Here is a 22,680-nt window from a genome sequence, read left to right on the forward strand (position 1 = left end):
ATACAACAATGTATAAAGTAGGGCATCCATCCATCCATCCATCTATCCATCCATCCATCCATCTTCAACCGCTTATCCGGAGTCGGGTCGCAGGGGTAAGAGTTCCAGCACAGAGCCCCAGACTTCCCTCTCCAGAGCAACATTAGCAACTTCCTCCTGGGGCATCCCGAGGCCCTCCGTACTGCCTGTAAAGTCCTGCCATAACCTGACTGACTTGAATGGAGTGTTCGTTTTTCTGCAGCCACCAGCAGGGGAAATAGCAACATTTGCTGGGCCATTAATGAGAACTGCAGGGGAAACGTACTTCTGCGTGAGCTTCAATTTAAAAAGCTCTCCCTTGCCACCTGGTGAGGACCCATTAATGATCCTTTTGGCAGTATGGCTACCTGGCTGCTCAGCTGGAGTCAATCATATATCAGTGTGAGAATTTTGCTTCCAGAGGTTTGACTGGGGGGGGGGGACTCTTTAATCAGTGCACTAATTGACAGATTACCATGCTGATTCCAGGCAAAACACATCTGAGAGAGCCATGAAATCAATGGCAGCTGGCACTTAGATCCACCCCCCCCCCCCACACACACACACACACACACACACAGACACACACCACCGTCACCATCAAAACTTCATGCTGATGACCTTGTATTGAAATGCATGTTTATATGCACATGGTATGGCGCGTGCGCGCGTGCGTGCGTGCGTGCGTGCATGCGTGCGTGCGGGAGGGAGGGAGGGAGGGAGGGAGGGGGGGTGTTAGAAAGCAGTGGAGACAGCAGAATTGGATGTTAGAGAGCAAGAAGGAGAATGAGGGAGAGGTGGAAAAGATAGGTGCCACTAATAATGTTGTGACAACCTGCTGAGCGCACACACCTGCTGCATTCCATTTCACAGCACCAACCTTTTGCACATGGGGAACAGCAGGCTGGAGAGGAGTGGTGTGGCAGCGGGTGAAATGCATATCATGCAACTAAGAGGGGGGTCCCACCAGGGACAGAGGGAGAGAACATAACATTCTCGAGTGCTCACCTCTCCCAAATGGGAATAAATACAAACGTTTTACCCTCCATTTAGACTTGACTTACTTGACTTAAGCCCTTTGCTCCTCTAGGGTGCATAGGCCGTTGACAAATGTCCTCCATTTCACTCGGCTTTTAGCCGTTCTTTCTAGATCTCCCCAGTTGAGCCCATTTAGGAGGTCTGTTTTTCAGTTGATGGCGCTTTACCGAGTCAAGGTAAGAGTAAGGTATAGGTCAATGGGTATAGAGAGCGACTAAATAAATAAAATAAGAGAAGGCTGAGAGAGCGATTGGGAATTCGAAAATGGAGTAGTGCCCCGACTCTAAACTCATTTTTAGGGGTAACCCTTTATTTTATTTTCCGATGGAAGTGCTCAGTGTACACTAAAACAATCCAGACGTACAAGCGTGCGTAATGGTGTAGCCTACGTAACACAAACACATTAAAGGAGCCGATATATTCATATAATTGGCACTATTTGTCTACTCACTCTTTTGTTTCAGAGGAGTGCTGTGGAAACCTACACCTACCACCACAGCTGGCACAAACATTGTTTATTGAACTGCCATGATCACAATAGTCACACCAGGGAGCACGCCTCCTTCGGCTCTGGGGCGTGTGCTTCTCGGAAGGAGGCAAGCTTTCCCTTTTTATTTCCTTGCAAAGCCGACATAGCGGAAGCATGAGCTTCCAATGTAAACATTTGTTTTCTCATGCCAATAAAGCTCCATTGGATTGAATTGATTGAAATCCCGGAAAATCCCTCCTATGCCCAGCTTTGTGTGTTTGTGTGTACACCATAGCGATGATTTGATTGGCTGAGCAATGTGTGTACCCCATAGCTATGATTTGATTTGCAAGTGTGATTGTTGTTATATATATATGGCAGCTACAGTTACTGCAGGACCATGGACAGCAGCTACAGTTACTGCAGGACCATGGACAGCAGCTACAGTTACTGCAGAACCATGGACAGCAGCTACAGTTACTTCAGAACCATGGACAGCAGCTACAGTTACTTCAGAACCATGGACAGCAGCTACAGTTACTGCAGGACCATGGACAGCAGCTACAGTTACTGCAGGACCATGGACAGCAGCTACAGTTACTGCAGAACCATGGGCAGCAGCTACAGTTACTTCAGAACCATGGACAGCAGCCACAGTTACTTCAGCACCATGTATAGCATCTGCAGTGACAGGAAGTTCAGGCACACGGGAGATATCGGCCTTCCACACACTTTGCCAGAGCCAACCCCTTGCATCCAGCAGCCCAACCCAGTAGTCATTTTGAGTATCAGTTGGGGCAAACGTGCTCCCCACAACATGATTAACGATTCTGTGCCTATCGGGTTGCAACTCGGATGGCGCTGAGTCTGCGAAGCGAAGTGCCTCTTGTGCCTCCGCCCAGTAGGGGAGCCCTTCTTTCGTAGATATTTCTGGCAGATGACCTTGACAGTTGATTTCTCCATTCTGCTTACTGCATGGGTCTGCCATGAAAATAATGAGATTAAAAAACTAAATGGGGAGCTACAGTGTTTAACACTTCAAATGGACATAACTCTGTGACTATTGCTCTGATCAATGCATATGACGGAATGTGAAAGCTAGCATAGGCCTGCAAATCTAGTTAATACAATCCACACATGGCCAGCTGTTTGAAACAAGCTAACAAGCAAGTGGTTTCTCCAACTTCAGCACAAAATTGCAGATCCTTCATTACAAGCATCTTTAGTACTTAGAGCATCCTTTTGCTGTTTTGACTTAAACATTATGCATATGGCTAGACACCAGCTTCTGGCTATGTTATTGAGGAATCATGGCCTATTCCTCATTTGCAATTCACTATTATTCTTGAGTTTGTGTTTAGAAAATGTATTTAAATCCCACCAGATATTTTCCACTGTAGAACCTCCAAATGGTTGCATCACCAAGCCTAATATAAACATTGGTTGATGCTGCAGACATCAGCAGGACACAGGTTACAGTACTATGTGCATGCTTGAGCACACAGTTCATTCAAACATAACACCAATGCTTGGGCACTACACTTTACATCCATGTTATGTTATATTCATATTACTAAAGTGCACAGTTCATTGCACTCTTGCAAAACACCAACACCAAGCTATAGCTATACTGAACAAACTGATGCTTCAATGAGCCACCTCCCAAATGTCACTGTGTTCTTCTCTCTATAGTACAACTGCCACGCACACATCAGCAAGACAGATGCCGCCACATTGCATCTCAATCTTTTGTTTCGCCTTCCCCTTAACACTTGTGGATAATTAAAGCCAATCAACAGCAGGTTTTAAACACAGATTAGGCCTGGAGCTAATTAGGCCCATCGCAGTATGACACCGACAGAGTTGTGTGGGCATGACGATATGTCAGTCACCTCGTCCCCTCACCAGCCCCCTCCCTCCCTCCCACCCACCAGCCAACACCAGGAACCCCCACCGCCCGCACACCTCCCACCGTCACCTTTCAACAATCTGCAACGCCTCGCCCTTCCTAACACTCCTGTCCTCACCGCGCAAATGCCATCTGTCGGAGCCTTGCCCTTGGCACTTCCATTACCACACACCCCCCAGTGTCTTCTCCCTGCCCCATCCCACCTCATTACCCCTACGACTATACAGAGAGGAACGCTGTGTGTGTTAGAGAGAGAGAGAGAGAGAGAGAGATTTACTTTTACATGCCAAATTAAACAGCCCTTAATTATGATTGTGAGGAGTCAATTCAGCAGTCAGTTGTCTATTATTGTTAATATTATTATTTCTTTGTCCCTTTTTTTTCTTTTTCATTTTCCTCCCCTTCGGTGTCAAATTAGAAGACATCGCTGCACTCGTCTAAACCCCGGATATAAGTTGTTAGCTCCGTAATGAGATCCCATCTGTTTCTGTTTCTGTGTGTGTGTGTGTGTGTGTGTGTGTGTGTGTGTGTGTGTGTGTGTGTGTGTGTGTGTGTGTGTGTGTGTGTGTGTGTGTGTGTGTGTGTGTGTGCGTGAGACGTCACGCCACCATATATGGTTGTCAGTCTGTCACGCCTTGTGACACGCTCCATATATGGCCGTCTCCATATATAAAGATCACGACACTGACCTCATCAAACCCTGGATAGCCATACATGGAGAAGACTGGATCATCACCTAGATCTGTATATATGGAGCCGGCAAGCAACTCTACATCTACATCTGACCTCAAACCTCAAACCCTTGGATCTCCATATATGGAGCTGACCTGTTCTGACATTCCATATGTTGATCCTTACCCACCCATCCATCCTCTTCGATGTCTCCCTTTTGACTGATACCTGTCCATTCAAACTCTAGACGGGCCTGCCCCAAAGTTATTAGTGCAGCCGGCGAAAACTAGAGTTCTCAACAGGCCCGAAAATTAAGGCCCGGCCCTACCTGGGCCCTCATCAAACCCTGTACACTTAAGACACTGCCCCCGCTGCCACCCTTAGATCTCCATATATGGAGCTGAGCTGTTCTGTCATTCCATATGTTGAGCTGACCTCATCAAACCCTGTACACTCAAGACACGCTCAATATTATGGCCAGTACAGAATTCATTCCATATGTTGATCTGACCCCCCATGCCAAAGCTCCAGCGCTCGCCCAGCAGTCTGTCGTGACCCAGGCGGACGCGTACACGTGACCTCGCGGTCACTTCTCGCCGTCAGGGTGTCTTATTGGTTATATGAAAACCTGCATCTCACACCTTGTGATGTCCCCGTCACGCCTCGTGACACGCTCCAAATATGACCAATTCAGAATGAATTCCATATGTTGATCTGACCTCATCAAACCCTGTACACTCAAGACACGCTCCATACATAGCGCGTGTCATGGAGAAGACTGGATCATCACCTAGATCTGCATATATGGAGCCGGCCAGCAACTCTACATCTGACCTCACAGACACCAGATTAATAGTGTAACGGCTGCTTTTTAACTGTAAACGGTAAATTTGTTCTAAAATGGAACCCATTCATACAGTACTTCAAAAACCTACAGAGGTTACCCACAGACGAGACACCATGAGGTGTTAGTCACCCAGACCACGCTGCTATCCTATTTTCTACATTTGTATATCCTCTTATGTATTCTCATCTCTTTCTCCCCTCTTTCTCTAATACTCACTGCTTAGTGTTCACCCACTGACTGCAGGTTGAGGTGTAAATATGCATATAGGCCTGCAGGGCTCGGAGGCAGGTTTGGTCATGCGCAGTGTAGGCGGGTGGAGGCTGTAGGTAGGGTGTACTGGAAGGAGTGCCGATGATGAACAGAGCTATTCTCATTTTTGTACTTGTACTTGTATTTTTTAGTTCCAATAAGTGTCACTGTCAGGCGGAGGGAGGGAGGGTGGGGGGGTGGGTGGGAGGCAGGAGGTCGTCCTCTAGGGAAAAAACTAAAAATGTTTGTACCCCCTAATTTCTATTTTCTCCCTGGCGAGATATTGTATGTTGTGACCAACTGCTGCTGGTATGAACAATAAAAAAACATAAATACAAAAAAAAAAAATAACTGTGCCGTATTAAGAATCTCTGTTGTTTCAGCGCAACCTCGCCCTTCATAGGATTCTATGAGTTCTGTTCTCGTCCGGACAGTGGGGGCTGCCAGGACGCCACAGAGAGCATCCAGGGGACTGCCAGGACGCCACAGAGAGCATCCATCTGCTGGCCAGTGTGCAGGGGGAGAATAAATACACACGGAGGTTTCCACACTCATCATCATGCCTCCCTGCTGGCCGCTCACGGCAGTGGTGCCGGAGAACATCGAAACCAGTGATTGTCCTGGGCACCCGGAGTACAGCTGCTTTTTATATCCCAGCTGCGTGAACAGGGCCTCGTTTAGACCCAGGACACCAGCTGAATGCAATTAACAGATGGACCACAAAAGCAGGCAGTATACTCCATGGTCCCCCTCGGCCGTGGCTGAGAACGAACGCACAAGCATTGCAGGGCTCAAAGCCAGAATAAGTGGGATATTCTGATGCTGGTCAGGGGGGGGGGGGTGCTCTGTCTGATCTGCATAGTAGCAGCAAGGCTATAAACAATCAGAATTATGCACACATTATAAACTCTCCTCCACATCAGGTAGTCTCCATCGTGACTGTGATGGGCTGTGGGCTGTGATGGTGGAGGACATTCACAAGCAATGCTGCTAGCTGCTGCTCAAGAGCTTGGCGATGTGTGCAAGGGTGAGACAGAAATGACACCGACAAATATGTAGCCTACTGGACCTGATCAAATCTGAGGGCCTATAGGGGTAGAACCTCCGGTCCGGTGACAGAAGCACTATACAAGTATAGCGGGGGTGTAATGGTTGAAGAGTCGGAGGTGAGTGAACGAGCAAGGCAAAGAGTGTGCCTGTGTGTGTGTGTGTGTGTGTGTGTGTGTGTGTGTGTGTGTGTGTGTGTGTGTGTGTGTGTGTGTGTGTGTGTGTGTGTGTGTGTGTGTGTGTGTGTGTGTGTGTGTGTGTACAATGCAGGGACCGCACCCCGCAGCTCCCTTCTCATCTGCCTCAGATGTGTGAAATCGATAGGGACGTCCATCTCTCTCTCTCACACTCTTCCTTCCCCTCCTTCGATCTCTCCATTCCTCTCTCGCGTGTCCTGCTCCCTTTCGCGGAACGTTGGCAGGGCCCAATTAGCATCTCTCTCACATTTGCCCGTCTCTGCGATGCACGCGGAGGTTGAGTGGGTCTGACAGGCATGCCGAGCACTGATGTTTTATCAGCACCACACATCAGGCCTCCTCCTTGCACTCCAACACAGATGACTAACTGCTCTCTCCTCATCCCTTCTCCTCTGGATGTTGCATGTGGCATGGCGTGTCTCTGAGAATCCATACTCGGCCGCGAGCCAAAAGAATCTCGCTGGAATTTGGTTAAGTTAACGTCTGAAAACCTTCTGATTTTATTGTGCACTGAATATTTAGTATATTGAATTGCACACGGACTATTGCACAGCCTGGGGAATCGTGCATACAATGTATGTGGGAGGTAATATCTGCATTGAATCAGATATTAGCCAACTAAATCCATATAGCAAATTCAAGTTTGGAAATGTCCTATCTCTGTACTATTATTACGATTATTATTGATTACCACTCAACCCTCCTCTCTCCAACCGACTGAATCGGTTTAATTTCAAAGGACCATACTGGTGGTCTGACTTAGCCCACAGACTAAACGGTTCTAGCTGGCCTAATTGACGACGTCATGTGGCCGATATAAACGCAATGGGCGCCCCTCACTTGTGAATTTTTGAGGGGCTCTACAGGTTTATTGTTTGGTTTTAGTTCAATGTTTGTTTTAAAAACGCCATTAACAGTAAAGCGAATTTAATGTTTGTTTTACATCATCATTACATCAGCGCCCCTCACTTCACACAGGTGTGATTTTTTTAACCCATTTAGACCTGAGGCCGATTTTAAAAATGCCTTCTTCCTGACATAAGCTTTCTAAAAAATATGTATTCAAAAAAAAAAAGATATGTTGCTATACTGTACATACTGTGGCCAAAAGAGGTTCCCGTCCGGAATATGTTTTAAGAGGAAAAGCCTCTTTGGTGATGCACATTTTTAGGACACAATATAATAATGTCTGTCTGCAGAACATGAATAGGTCGAGGTGAAGGGGAGATGGCATTTTCCTGTGTAAAGAAAACCCCCCAAAAAAACAAAAAACAGAAGGCTGTCTGAAATGTGTCCAGAAGGCAAAGCCACTGCAGCCGCCTACACTCTGCTGTACAAAGAGAAGGAATAGAACTCTCCAAGGAAGCCCTCAGGGTCCCAGACGCAAACACACAATGATTACACAATGATAACTCTGCCTTTAAGAGCTCTTTGGAAAGGAAAAGACGGTGAACAAACACTCTGCAACCCGAGGAGGGAATATAATCCCCAAATGGTACGTTAAGTATGTATGAAACATACTTTAGTGGCAATCGAATACTTCTCTTTTTATTGTATTGTATAAGTGCTGTGACAGAGACAGTCGATGTTCAATACAATATCAAATACATTCCAAAGACATACGAGGAGTTTAACATCCAAACTGGAGTGCTGCAAGCTTCATACAAACTCAGAGATTTCAAAAGCATGAGTGATTTTACTCGAGTAAGGAGCAAAACATGTACATGTGCAATGGAAACCCTGTCTGATGTCAAGACTGACCTCAAGACCATCAGAATGCTACGGGTGGTGCTGAACATGAAACAGGAGGGAACACATTACCAACAAACATCTGTATGGGAAGCTACCAAGTGTGTCAGAGAAGATAGCAGTAAAGACCATCCCTACCAGAAAGCTTGTACTGTGGGAAGTGGAACCAACACGCAGGCATCAATCAGTAGGACGTCCTACACCTACCTATGTGGACGTGCTAAAGAAAGACGCTGGTGCGGAAAAGCGCAAACGATCTGGCCAGATGTATGGAGAACGGGATGACTGGAGATGTCGATGGAAGGCTCGTCTGAGGACGATGTAGACAAAAGCCATTAATGCAAATTCGATTTTCAACGTTTGTAGTACTGCGCAATGTGCTATACCACTTAATTTCAAACAATTGAGAGCAGAAACTAGAAGAAGATGACTAAAAGATGATAGGTGGCGTGGAGATATATTTATATACTTAGCATATATAAAACTATTATGGCCTGAACTATGAACTTATTACAGACCTATTCTGTCATACTGCAATGGTATGACAAAAAAAGTCCACATATTCCATTTGTCAACGCCACCCCATACCATCTACTGTTGAAAAGGGGAAATATATATCCCGTATGATGAGATTTCCTTCCCTTCAGAGTGTAAAATATTCTTTAAGGAAATGGTTCGCTAGCTATTTGTCACTGACAGAGCAGCAGATGAATCAGTCTGCTACTGTTCTCATATTTGTCAGTGTGGTTAAGACTGCTGCTTGGTCCACACCCAATCCTATAAGCCATGAAAGTCAGAATCATTCAAAGGGAAAATTCCAGATCATTCTCAGAGACCCAAAATACAAAAGCCACACATTCACATAATATAGGCTACAGTATCAGTGCTAAGGACCAGCTTCAAGTTTAAATGTATTGTCTATATAGGTGCTCGTTTCACACTTTTCCATAAAAGCTGTGAAGTTAGACAGCAAAAAGCATGGCACAAGCTGAACTTTGAAGCTAGTGTGAAGCTATCAAATCTCTTAGTTAGCCTATATCAACATTGTTCTTTTGAAGCTTACTTATTAAGATTATAAAAAGTATGTGTAATTTACTGACTGACTGACTGTCCGTCTGAATGGTATTCCAGTGTTCTTTGTTCACCACAACAAGTAGCACACACGCTGATACATAAGTTACAGATGCATAACCTCGGACACGCCCAATTATTATTGCTTTTAGCATCATGCTTAACTTCATGCTTTTTCCCCACGTTTTTATTATCTGAGTGCAGCGTTAAGACAATGCATAATCTGGTACAGTACAAGAAGACTCAGTGTTGCCTTTTATTCCAATTTCACTCCCAAAATCCAATTATCTCAATACTTTTTGGAGCGATAAAAATTAAGTCTTCATCCTAAGATTCAATACAATTTATTTCAGGGGAGTTAACTAAAAAGTAGTGTAAAATATTCTTTAAGGAAATGGTTCGCTAGCTATTTGTCATTCAGTCCATGAACTACTAAAATGAGTGATACTCTAATTTAGCGTAGGCAGGTGTCACATCAAGTGGATGGCATCATTGGCCTTCTGTTGAAAAGAATAAAATAATAGAATTACGGGTGCCCCGATAACTGAGTGGTTAGGGTCCATACCAATTAGGCTCTTACAGTGAAGCCCCGCTTCGACTTCCGGGCCAGGTCGACTCCACTGCTCTCTCCCTGTGTCCTGTTTCTCTCCACTGTCTGCAACTATCAAGAGGACAACCCCCCCCCCCCCCCCTTAAACAAATGAACAAACTGATTTTAATGCAACATCAATTCATTTTGCTGGGGACCCTCGCAAGGGATCGCTGGACCCCATTTTGTGATCCACTGCCATATAGGACATAAACCCTTTTGCAGCTTTGAGGAAGATGATTTATCAGGCTACAAGTCAATCAATCAATCAACGTTATTTGTTCAGAGTAGACTCAGGGTCAAATAAAAACAGGCAACATAAAACACTACATACAAAAACACCCCTAACCCATAAAAACATCAGTTTTACAATAATAAATCATACCAGTGCTTCCATAAAGCAGACCGATGCCTAGTTATACTGAGGCTGGGGTTAGACAGCAGCATAATTATATATTTTGAGACTCATTCAGTCTACACATACATGTACAGTATACATCAAGTTTGTCAGTGAGGCATGACAAGTGTACTCCCACACTACAGAATAACTCACTTGCACTGCTCCTACACCTTGGTTTTTTTCAACAATATACGCATGCAATCATTAGCCTATAAGCAACCTGCAATTTATATAATACTGTATAATTCATAGTTTAAAACTATAATTCACAAACAATCCATGTTCTCTGTTCTATTATGCACTTCAATGAAATGCCAATATACTGTAGTATAGTCTGTACTATCTCTGGTCCATAGCCAATGCTTCTATGATTCTGCCCTGCATTGGCTATGCTACTTTCGCTTTTAACTCTCACATGGAACTCAGACTCACCAAAACAAAGGCGGGTTGTGTCATTAGAAAGCCTACTTTCCTTAGTGGACGCACTCTGAGCTCCCCACCACACGTATAAACGGTACTTTTTGGCCAAAAAGGGATTTTGTTTCCACCGGGAAAAAAATACTTTTAGTTACTCCAATGCGCCCTCTACCGATATTGCCCAGAGAACTGCTTCATAGAGAATATTTTTCCTCCGGTGAAAAAAAATCCCTTTCTGCCCAAAAAGTACCGTTTATACGTGTGGTGGGGGGCTCAGAGTGCGTCCACTAAGGAAAGTAGGCTTTCTAATGACACACCTGTGTTTTGGTGAGTAGCAAAAACGTTCTTTTTAAATACGCTAAAGAGGAGAGGCTGGTCTGAGTTCCATGTGAGATTTAAAAGCGAAAGTAGCATAGCCAATGCAGGGCAGAATCATAGAAGCATTGGCTATGGACCAGAGCTAAGTCTGTACTATCCATGCAGAGGACATCACAGTGGAATTATAATTAATATTACTACGTAAGAAAATGTGTTATGTAAAATAACAGTGTTAAATGGCAGTGTAAAATATATGGGGGAAAAAGATATGCAGATGGCACATTTTCCTAATTGAAAATGGGGATTTAATTGAGACCATAACAATGGCAGATGGGATTTGCCATGGCCTGTTTGAGAGAATCACGAGTATGCCAGAAACATATATTGAAATGATAACAGCATTACATTCCAGAACACAATATAGGACATGCGAGAGAACACTATATACAGCACACTGGCAGAGATTCAAATTCAATATGCTAGCTTCAAGACCACTGAGCCCTAGCATATTTCCTGTTTATTTTTAATGCTCCCTTTGAGCTTTAAAACATGTGCAACCATGAAACAATGTTTGTCTCCCATGACGCTCATGGTGAACACTCCCAACACGCTGCAACATAACTATTGTGTGGCACCAGTCTCTCTCTCTCTCTCTCTCTCTCTCTCTCTCTCTCTCTCTCTCTCAGGTCTCACCTGTTCTCCACCCAGTTGGCAATACAAACAAATACTGGAGATGTGGAACAATCACAGTACAGTTGTAGCCATAACGGAGGACGACACTTGGTTATAAGACGATTTACTGCCGATCTAATGCTCCAGCTTGAAGAAGAATCTCTCTGGTCATTTTCCAATTTTGTTCCACTTTCACCCATCAGATGGTGCAAAGAATGTTCTGCTCGCTTGAGAGATTAGAGTTTTGTGTTGCAGAAAGTCAATTCTACCCCATTTGAAAAAGAACAGGTCACAGTGGCTTTTGCCTTTTACAGTACAACAGGAGAGGTTGTATAGAGTGGAGCGTAGCAGTCATTTTGGTCACCACCATTGTACAAACACCAGAGGACATGAAAGAGAAATCTAAGAAAACCGCAATCTTGCCAGTTAGCAGCCCAGTGATAGCAGGCACCTGTCAGCACAAACCTATCAAAGCAGTAAATCACAGGTAGCCTTCAGACTGCAGACATCAGCACTTTTCAGTCAATTGTTGTACACAGTGCAGCTAATTAGTTTATTTCTAAATATAGAACAGGTGTGCTTACTGTATGTGGGATAACCACTTTACACCCTATTTACTTTTGACCAGGGTCCCCCAGGACTCTAAACTATAGTATTTCCTTCCTTCCTTCTGTGTGTGTGTGTGTGTGTGTGTGTGTGTGTGTGTGTGTGTGTGTGTGTGTGTGTGCGTGTGCGTGTGCGTGTGCGTGTGCGCGTGTGCGTGTGTGTGCGTGCGGTTAAAAAGGGGGGCTTCAGTTTAGCCACTATAATCCAACTGCACCAGTGGACATGAATAACTATGGCATTCTGCAACTTGTCTCCACCTATCCCCGTTTACAACTGCATTAACCTGAATTCCAGCATGCAGTAGTCAGTCCAACATTTTGCACAGATTGTGTCTCTACTATACTCTGTGCATTTAGATGTGCCAAGACATATACGCTGCGCATAACTCATGCTTCCTGGATTTTTCTATTTCCCTTTTGGGTTTCTATTCCCTGGCTGTCCCTCATTTTTGTTTCTTTGCCGGCATAAAGCGCAAGCAACCAAGTCAAATTAATCTCCATGTATGTGTGAATGTTCTACTGTACCGAGTGAGCCAAATGTGCAGAGTAGAGTCTCTTTGCGTTTGCCGATGTTAGAGCTGTCACGTTTGTGACATTTTGTTTATGGTGATTAATTGTCACAAAAAATTGCGATTAACCATTTAATTGTGCTTTTGTCGTTGAACAATGGAATATATTTATGTTTGGCTTTTTGGCTTTGAAGTTGCACAGAGCATATATTATGATAATTAAATTAAATATACAAAGAAAATTGAATAACACCAGTAAGACGCCCTGGGGGCGAGAAGAGACCTAGGTTGCGTGCACAGCTGCACGCATCCGCCTGGGTTGACGCAGACTGCTGGGCGAGCGCTGGCGCTTTGGCATGGGTGGGTCAGAACAACATATGGAATGAATTCTGTACTGGCCATATATGGAGCATGTCTTGCATGTACAGGGTTTGATATAAATACACTTTAATAGTGGAAGTAGCCCAGCCAAGTAGTACAAGCTCACAATGTTGTGAGCTTGTAGATCAGCTATTTCCCCAAGTTTGAAAATGTTAAATTGATATACTTGCGATTAGGCGATTATGATTATGATAGGCCTATGCTGGATTTGTATAATGGACTGTGATGGTGCCATCAGACACTCTCAGGTTCCTTTATCGGCTTGCTTGCCTGCAGGAGGCTGAGATTGCTTTGTGTTTGGGGTTTGAAGACATGCGTGATTCATCTCCTGAATGGGCCTTTGATTGTGCCACTGGAACAATAAGCTACTGTTTTCATTCTCTATACTAGTCTGTCAGGGAGCGTAAAACATTCGCCTCGGTAGAAGATCCCTATTGCTTTGTGATCTACCTGTGGCGAGACATCGTTTTACAGTTCTGTGACACTCAAGTGATTATTTTTTCTTTTTCAATTTGACACCATCAAAGTAAAGTACTGTCTATAAATAAGCCCCAGAAATTGTATTTCAACAGGGGCATTAAATCCATACAGCTTAGCCATGTGATGTATACTTGTAATGCTGGAGGCATCCATCACATAAACATGAAGGATTCAAGGCACAATGTCCTACCTGTTCCACTGCCAAGAGCTGGGCCAAGGATTTAAATATTATATGTAAAGGCAGGCTTCAAATTACAGAACACTTAAAAATATGATTTTTCAATATGCGCACAATAAATGCAGCATTTCACTGTTTTGAGAGTTTGAGTTTTTGTTTAGGAAATATCTAATTGGGTGGTTTGAGAGACTTTGTGTTGTTACATATTCCTTCATATTTCACTGAAGTCTGCACTGCATAGAATGCCCTTCGTATCCAGTTAGTTACTGTTGCACACTGCATTTTTAAATCCTCTTACTTCTTCAAACAAGGGAAGGAATAAAGCCTGCCAGTGGGTTGAGATAATTTCATGTTTTCCTAATGCAATGTCCCGTGTTACAAGAAGATATTAACTCATCCCAGTGGCCATTTCTTCCACTTATTCTAAGAGTAGATGGAATTTTAAGACTACATTAAATTACATAAACATAGACGTTTCGCCAGAGTGCTGTTTCAGAGCCTTAATGTCACATAAAGTATCTGCAACGGGAGAATCTGTAGGGATAGCAGTCCTCTTGGTTGCCACCATTTTATTGTTTCCAACAATAACACCATTACAGATATAAGAATATGGCAAAGGTTCTCAAAATTGTCAGGCCATGACCCCCCAAAAAAATCTTATCAGAACTGGGCCACCATGACAAGCACTTGGAAGAGTAGGCATTACATGTAGTTTGAAAATTTCCACAAAGAAATATTGTGATAATACTGTAGCTGAACTACAAGCTCACATGTAGATCGGCTTTTTGAGTGGTGCTGCCACTCCAAGGAACAGAAATGTCCGTCCCTGTGTCCCTATGTATGTTCAGGGTACCAACAGGTGCCAAAGTGGTGCTGTTGAGCTAGAAACAGAGCGATAGAGTGTTGCACTGTTGCCTGCTAATTACAATGTGGAGCATGCGTGCATGCGAGAGACAGAGAGAGGAGGGAGGGAGAGACAATTCCACTCTCTTACTTGTGTGAGAGAGAGAGAGTGTTGTCTGCTAATTCCCCCACATGGTAAGTTATTAATTAATAATTAATTTGTCTTAAAATTCCATAATCTCTTTGGCAGATACACTCTATACTCTGGACATTTGCCTGGACATAGATTTAGCTGTATAATGTTCAAGAAAGAATTGTCTGGTGGGAAAGAAACCATTCCTATGGGGGGGATTTTATAACGTAAATCTTAACTTGAGCATGACATTAGCCACTAAAACATTAAAGTTGTAAACAAGAGATGAAAATTAATAATGACAACCTAATGAGTGGCTGTCATTAGCCAATTAATTAATATCAAGGGTGCAGTAATATGCATGAGTCACTGTTCCGGGGACACTTTAGAACAGAAGTTTGAAATGTTGGTTGAGGGAAAGATTGAAGGCTATACCGTTATGCCATAAACAATTTGTTCTGGGACCCATGCAGTGTACTGGGTTCACTTTAACTGTAAAGTACTTTAGCAGGACGAGACAGAAGAGGAAGGCCAAAGAGGAGTTTTATGAATGCACCTGCCCACTACTATACAGAGACATCAGAGACATACTGCATGACACATGACAAAAAACTCCCACATAACAACTGGGAGAAATACAACAAAGTGCGAACACAGTAACATTTGTGAACTGTTGCGATAAAAGATTCAATGGAATACAATACGGACTATTAACCATGTTAATGTACATACTCCCCCCTATGTTACTATGTTTTGACACTTGCTTTGGCAATGTAAACATTTGTTTTCTCATGCCAATAAAGCTCCTTTGAATTGAAATTTAAATGAGGGATCAGAAGAAGAAGAAGAAGAAGATTTTGTAGTAGTTTGACCTCCATGTTTGTTAACATCTGCCTCCCCATGAACATGGTGGTACATACTACAGTAGTTTCTTCTTTTAACATTATATTTTTTTCCCTTTGGTCAAAAGCATTTAGGATCCTTTCTTCCCTTTGAAGCGTATTTGATGGTGAACTTAATAAGAGATCCAAGTTGGAGGCTTTGTAATGCCAAAACACAGGGTCACTCACCTGGGAACTCTCCTTTTTAATCTTTGCCATGGCTTAATAAAGGCTTTTGAATAAGAACTGAACAGAGTGCCTTGGACCTCTTTCAAGTTCTCCGTCAAAGGCTTTTCACATGCATGTTTACAAAGGAATGGAATGCTTTTGACCTACTGGAATTCATTCAACCCTCTCCAAAGAGCACCTGTTTTCATTATGGTATAATCGCGGACACACAGCACTCCTTTATATCTATTATTTGATAATAATCTTTTTTTCTTTTCCTTTTCTTTTTATTAACAATTGATGCCTGGCAAAAGGAAAGGCCTCTTGAGGGATACAGGGTCAGGGGCTAAACTAAATCAATATGCACGTTAAAAATAAATAAAAACAACACAATCTAATAGAATCACAAAATAACATTAATAATATTATGCAGATGATGCACAACACCATTATGTTATAATCTTATAGTGTATGTTTTGAATTCTAAAGGATATAATCTATGAAATGAAAACATTTTGGGGTTTTTCTGTGTCTGAGTTCAGGCTTAGAGAGCCTCGGAGACCACAGGTGTTTTGTGGCGGGAGATCCCCTGGAAATGTGGCTTAAGACCGCTAACGCTTCTCTCTCTCTCTGCTGATTACTGATGCCCTGCACCTGTATTCAATCTCTCTCTCTCTCTCTCTGTCGCACGCACGCACGCACGCACGCACGCACACGCACATGCTCACATGCTCTTCCTTCAAGCCAGGTTGGTGTAGGCCTACCAATAGGGAGCCGCCGTATGTTTCCAGCGTTAGATTGACCCGCCCCTCTATTCCCAGAAAAGCATGGGTAAGTGGAGCAGTGGAGTAACAAAGTATTTTTTCCCCGGTGGAAACAAAATCCCCTTTTGGCCAAAAAGTACCGTTTATACGTGTGGTGGGGGGCTCAGAGTGCTTCCACTAAGGAAAGTAGGCTTTCTATTGACACAACCCGCCTTTGTTTTGGTGAGTAGCAAAATCGTTCTTTTTATTTACGCTAAAGACGAGAGGCTGGTCTGCAATCATGCGAGCGGCGGAAGTTGAGAGTAACATAGCTCTAAATGCATCACATTAGAGCTATGGACCAGAGCTAGGTCTTAAGGCTCATTCATAGTCTGGATTCTCGGTGGTTATGTGACCACCGAACTACAACATGACGTCATGAGCCGCGGTGAAGAGCAAACCACCGCCACCGCTCCAGCCCTTCTCTCTGTTTTAAAGGCTCATACATAGTCTGGATTTTCGGTGGTGTGGTGACCACCGAACTACAACATGACGTCACGAGCCGCGGTGAAGAGCAAACCACCGCCACCACCCCAGCCCTTCTCTCTGTTTTTACTCACCACCGCTCAATGTTATTTCAGCTCCGGTGGTCAGCTCACCACCGGAGCGGTGGTCACCTCACCACCGAAAATCCAGACTATGAATAGGCCTTTATGGTGCGTTCAGACTTGGATGGTTAGAGCGGCGTGATTACATACAAAGTCAATGCAAAGACAAGAAGTTGCGCGAGCGCCACGAACGGCTACGGCGCGACCTGGTGTAGCACAAACGGGACGAACCGAGGCGAATATTTAAATTAAAGTCTGAACGCACCTTTAGGCTTAGGAATCTCCTGCAAGACATGAGAGCTAAGGAAATCCTGCGGCTGCAGCAGAAAACTCTTATCATCAAAATATGATAGCTTTCCATATAGCTTTCTAGTTGAAGGCTGGGCCTGGAAGCACATACAAAGCACAGTTGAGCTGATTCACAGAGCACAAATCTCTATGAAATGCACCAGAACCTCCTAGGCTATATGCACAGCTGCCATATTGGAAAGAAATTGAGCCACTTCCTTGACAAGTTTTACCAAAGATGCTAATTAAGGTTATGTTTCATTATGGTCAAACGGGCTCAGGGCGCTGATAGTGTGCTTGCTAGCTCATTGGACATCACTCTGTAAGACCAGTGGGTCTCAAAGTGGGCTCCTAGGCTATATGCACAGCTGCCATATTGGAAAGAAATTGAGCCACTTCCTTACTTCCTTGACAAGTTTTACCAAAGATGCTAATTAAGGTTATGTTTCATTATGGTCAAACAGGCTCAGGGCGCTGATAGTGTGCTTGTTAGCTCATTGGACACCACTCTGTGAGACCAGTGGGTCTCAAAGTGGGCTCCAGGAACCCTCATGGTTCCTTGAGGGGGTTCCAAATGACCGCCTATGTGTGTGTAACTCTGAGTGTACAAATGTAAACTCTGTACACACTCTCAGAGTTAAGGGGGTCCTTGAAATTAAAACGTTTGAGGACCACTGCGCTGCACTAAATGGAAGAGAGCCTTCATTAGAATCATTTGTAACTAAAGGAAGTAAGCAAGAGAAGAGGCCCCATTTTCTTCCAATATGGCTGCTGTGTATACAGTTGGGTGCCACCGATATTGTCCCTTATCATTTGACCCATTTAGGCCTGACCTCAAAATTAAAAAAAATCCATCTAAATCCTTCAGTTTGCTGAAATAAATATTTTCACGATTTTTCAAAAATAGCAGATCTATTATGTTATAATAGATCTATTATGTTAAAATAGCAGATCTACAAGCTCATAGCGCGCCACCGAGTGGCGCGCTATGAGCTTGTAGATCTGCTATTTTTCAATAGCTAAATTATAACATAATGTTTAAAACACCAAAAGGGGTTCCCGCCCAAATGGGTTAACTGTCCTTTTGCGCAGATCACGCAAACCTCAGCAAAAAGAAAAGGACAATATCGATGGCCTCCAACTGTAGATAGAGCCCATTGAGACAACACCAACATGCTGCTTTAGAGTCACTGGTAAGTACATTCCAACACTGCAAGATCTAGCTCCGTGCCACTGCATGTGGTTATCTGTATTATATTATGCAGTATGTTTGTGTGCGACTCTAGACGGATTCTCCCATCCATCAGTTGTTGTTGTTTAGCTGGGTCGAGATCTATGCTGTCGGAAGAGGGCAGCCGTGCATATATCGTTCCCTGTTGGATGGAGGTATTGTCACCATGGAGGAGACACGCTCTCACCTCGTTGCAAACGCTTCCCCTTTGGGAACAAACTCAGCTGTCACATTGGGTTTTTTTGTTTCACCCCAACTCTCTGGAGGGGCTGATCCATGTTGTCACTCAGTTGAACAAACATTACACTTTAACACAGTCACACAACACAGCTCGTCAAAACATAATCAAAACAGTCTGTCATATTATGCATATAGCTTACTTGCGTACATTCACTGTAGGCATTATGTGTGCATTTATGTAGGCTATACATTGTGATGACATGTGTGATGCACACATGTCAATGTTATTGCAGTTACCACGACCAAAGGGAAAAACAACCGTGCATTTGTCACCTTTCAAACAATCAATGTAACATAAAAAGGCCAGGGAGCACTACCAATCCAACTACCACATGCAGCACCCCCCCCTCCCGCACGGACGCACGCACACGCACACACACACACACACACACACGCACACACACACACACACACACACACACACACACACACACACACACACACACACACACACACACACACACACACACACACACACACACACCCTGGATGCTCTTGGTCATGTGTGATGCAAGAGGAATTGAGCTTTTATTCCTCACTGATGTGGAATGTGATGCGGAGAGGAGAGGAGAGGAGAGGAGAGGTCTCAGCTAATAAAAGGTGGAAATCAATGAGTGGACTCCTGTTTCCCCCTGCAGTGCACATGCATTATTTCCCGTCTGGTCCAGTATAGGCTACTGTATATAGGTATAGGCCTACTCGCGTGCAGCAGCACATGCCATGTGATGGATCATGGATCAGGTAGCCGTAGCCCCCACACGCACACCTCAAACCCGACCAGTGACCACCGCCCACGCCCGCAACCCCAGGGTGGGGTGCCGGGGTGGGGTCCCAGTCCTGGCTCAGTCAGTCACGACGTTGTCATAATAATAATAATAATAATAATAATAATAATAATAATAATAATAATAATAATAATAAAAAGTCCCCGCCTCCGGGAGCAGAGGAAGGGAGAGGCGGTGATCATAATGAGGGATGATGAGTTCCGCTCATTAGAAACATATATAACAATAACTATAGCCTAAGCCTATAGACTCTCTGAAAAGTGTTTCCCGATCCTCAGTGCTTTGCTTTCCTCCTTAGATTAGAATTGCCCACGCACGCGCGCACATTCATACACGCACTCACGCACACATCACAGGCACACGGTCAGGTGAAACATAAAGTACTATAGCCGCCCTATAATATAATACCCTGCGAACGCAGCCTAGCGCTGCGCTGCATTCACTGCACTCTCCGTAACATTCCTCAAACAAACCGTGTCTTGTGTAGACTATTAGGCTACTACATACATGCAAAAACACACACAGGCATTCATAAACACCTCATGCACTCAGGAGAATTGCTTTCTCCTTTTCCTTTCCTGCACAGATATAGGCCTATACAAAATCAGTCTTTTTCTTACTCATGCCATGTAAGCATGAAAACACAAACCCCAGCAACGTAAAGTAAAAAAGAAGGGAAAAAAGAAAGAAATTAAGACAGAAAAGACGGAAAATAAACTTATTTTTTTTCGCTCTTACCTGCCAGTAATCCCTTTTACAGACACAACAACCCGCGTATATTCGGTGATATGAAGGAGTTTCAGTGCAATCCTCATCTTCTTCTTCTTCTCTATCTGTCAGTTTATCCCCCTCTCTCCTCCGTCATTCATTCTCTGTGGGCCAGTGCTCCGTGCTTCGGCTATAGCTGTGAGTGTACACTCTCTCTGTCCCTCTCCAACAGCGTGCACGCGTGTGCGTGTGAGTGAACGTGTTTGTGCGTGCGCGCAAGGGAATAAGTCAGCCGGTTGTGTGTGTGTCTCTCTCTCTCTCTCTCTCTCTCTCTCTCTCTCTCTCTCTCTCTCTCTCTCTCTCGGGCGCGCTCTCTCTCTGCCTGGCTGTGGCAGCGCGGCTCCTCAACTGCAGCAGTGAGGAGCGAGGGAGGGAGGGACCTGATTGGTTGGTATTCGGCTCAGCCCCTGTCAATCAGGTTTAATACCAGCCCCTTTACCCACTGCGCCTCTCTCTCTCTCTCTCTCTCTCTCTCTCTCTCTCTCTCTCTCTCTCTCTCTCTCTCTCTCTCTCTATCTTTTCACTTTCTATGTTCTCTCCCTCACACAATTTAAATGAACATGCCCACATGTTTCCATTCGAGGACACACACACACACACACACACACACACACACACACACACACACACACACACACACACACACACACACACACACACACACAGGCTATAAGAAGTATAACAAATACTTTAAAGGGGAATACCACTCATTTTCAACATTTTACTATGTCGTTAATATACCTTAGAGCTGTTGTGTGCATGGAAATACTACAAAAGTCCCCCCATTCTGTGTTTCCTAGAACTGGAGGTCTTAGAAAAATCACGAAAAAATCAAGCTTGGTGAATCACATCTTGATGACATCATCAAGATGTGATTCACCATGTTAATTATTTTTGAGTCGTGTAAACCACTCCAACTGGCTTTGTTATAGTTTACGTGTCTGTCTGTTTGTCTGTCTGTCTGTTCGTACCAAAAAATGAGCATGGTTGCTATGGTCACCCAGTTCACACGGGTGTGATTTCATTACGTCAGACATTACGTCAGACCACAGCTGATCAGTCTATATAAGACCTTACACCACTCAGTTCACACGGGTGTGATTTTTTATATTAATGACATATAGTAAAATATTGAAAATTAGTGGAATGCCCCTTTAATTAGAAAACAAAACATGGTTGCATCATTTATCAGTCAGGCCGACAAGTGGGTTTCAGCTGATATTCATTTAGCATCAGCCTCTAATGTATCAAAAGCACGCACGCACGCACGCACGCACGCACGCACGCACACACGTCACACTGTATAGGTCGAGCCCCCCATTATCTCCTCCAGTCATCACAGGTCTCCACTATCTGGCCAGCTCTGCGGTACTTTGCGCCCCTGCATCTTTCTCTAGTACATCCATGTATGTTAATGTGAGACGGCCTCGTGACCGGTGCCTGTGTGTTGGGTCCCACAGTACCAATTTGCTGGCTGGCAGCTCTTGATGTCTTCATTAAGTCTTCACTACTCACTCTCCTGGCTGCTATTTTCTGCTCACCCTTGGCATTCCATTGTATACAGATTCTTGTTTTGTTCACATGTGCAATTGTGCACTCTTGCTGATGTTAAGTACTGCACGCAACATTCTGGTGTAGCACCCACCCGGAGACTTCTGCAGGTTGGTTTCAGGGTCCAGCATTTACTGCCATAGAGGAGAACAGACTCTACAGTTGCAAAGAAGAAGCTGAGTTTGATTTATCGGGAAGGTTGTAGTTCCATACTGGACCGTTCAAGTCCACTTTTCACAGTCAGTTTGCACTCTTCAGACCTTCTCCACACATTCTCCCTAGACATTTACCAATGCACAAGGACTGTGCCATATGGGCACAAAAGGGACAGATGATTTCAACGGGTAATCTGGCAACGGGTATAACAGGTGTTGCATGACAACTTCTAGTATCATAAATATTGATTTAGCTTTTTTTTTTTTTTACAGTAGTGGCTTCCAGAGCAAATTGAATTCTAGATCAAATTGAATTCTAGACATTTACAATGTTCATTTATAGGCCAATATTATACTTGAAGTATACTGTCAATACAGTGAATTCTAGATCAAATTGAATTCTAGACATTTACAATGTTCATTTATAGGCCAATATTATGCTTGAAGTACTATCAATACAGTGTAAATCGA

Source organism: Electrona antarctica (assembly GCF_951216825.1).
Source record: "Electrona antarctica genome assembly, chromosome: 20".
Classification (NCBI taxonomy): domain Eukaryota; kingdom Metazoa; phylum Chordata; class Actinopteri; order Myctophiformes; family Myctophidae; genus Electrona; species Electrona antarctica.